Below are 1,711 nucleotides of genomic sequence, written 5' to 3' on the forward strand. Positions count from 1 at the left end.
ATTGCCTTTTTTGCTTAAGCCACATTGAGTTGGGTTTTCTGTTTACTTGTACCAAAAGTAAAATAAGTGATACACCTTTCATTGCTCTTTTAAAAATAGTGCTCCCACCCCAGAACACACTGCCCCCTCATCCTCCTTATTATATAGTTATTTCTTTGTTTACTTGTTTATTGTCAATGTCTGCCACTAAAGTGTAAGCTCTACAAGACAGGGAACTTGGTCTGTTCAGATGCCTGTCTAGAAGGTGCTAGCACATTACGGATGCCCAATAATATTTCTTTAATAAATATTTGTTTAATTCATAGAATTGTATATCATCTTTGATTGGGTTTCCTAGAAGCAAAGCCTGAGACAGGGATGCACAAGCATGTGATTTATTGGAGGAGTGCTCTTTGGAGAAAGGTAGTTCAAGGAGCAGGGTAAGGCAGGGAGAGGAACTCAGGAGGGATGTGGTCTCAGCTGAAGTTTATACTCAGCCTGATCCCTAGAGAGCTCTAGACTATGAATTGCACCACAGAGTTGGTTCCATTTTGAAACAAGGGGGCAAGCTTTTATTTTTCACCCAAATTAATTAGTTATTAGTCATTAGCTACTGACTACGAGCTGCTTGGTTACGGTGGAGGGAAATGTTATCTCCTAGGCAACTCAGCTCCCATCCAACCAAAGGCAATTCTCCAGAGAAGGGGCTAACTGTGAGTAGTTAGTAGTCAACATTCACAGCAGCTGGGGGACGGATGTATTGGGCTTGTAAAGGGAGTCTGGGTGGGACACCAACAGTGTTTACAATATATATCTAGAAAATAAAAACCCTAGAGAATTACTAAAAACTATTAGAAGCAATCATAGAATTCATCAAAATGGAAGGTTATACATTGAGTATATAAAAATCAGCAACATATCCCTAATTAATAACTATGAAAAAATTTAGTGGAAGAAGATATTTTATTTTAAAAACTATAAACTGATCAAATATCTAAGCATTCACAAACAAAAAATATATAGAATTTAAATGAAGAAAACTTCAAAATTCTATTTGGGGACATAAAAGAAGATAAGTAAATTGAAAGACATAACATTTCTTGGATCAAGAGACTAAATATGTTAAGTATATAAATTCTTCCTCAGTTGTCATATAAATTCAATCCAATCCCAATTAAAATACAAAGGATTTTTTTATCTTGAAAAATAGTTCTATAATTCATGGTAGCCAGGAAAATTCAAAACAAGGTATGGATGGTCCTACTACAAATTGATGCTGTAATAACTGAAGTACTTTAGAACTTGTAAAGAAATAGGTAGATCCATGGAACAGAATAAAGGGTCCAAAATAGATCCAAATATATATGGAGAGTTAGTTTGTGATAAAGGTGTCATGTCAAATTGATGAGGAATGAGAGATTATTAGGTACATGGTATCAAAACAACTATATTATTATATATATGGGGAGGAGGACAAAAATACTGAATCCCTATCTCATTCTTTAAACCAAAGTAAATTCTAGAGGGAGCAAAGATGTTATGTAACTAATGAAAAACAGAAACTTCTAGAAGAAAGCATGGGAACATATATTTGCTACCGTAGAAGAAGGAGCCTTACTAAGTAGTATCTAAAGTCCAAAAACCATAAATCATAAACAAAGTCAAGGGTCAAATGACTGAGAAAAATATTAACATGTCCATACTTTACAAAGAGCTCTTGTAAGGACAGATA

Source organism: Lagenorhynchus albirostris, chromosome 10 (assembly GCF_949774975.1).
Source record: "Lagenorhynchus albirostris chromosome 10, mLagAlb1.1, whole genome shotgun sequence".
Taxonomy (NCBI): Eukaryota; Metazoa; Chordata; class Mammalia; order Artiodactyla; family Delphinidae; genus Lagenorhynchus; species Lagenorhynchus albirostris.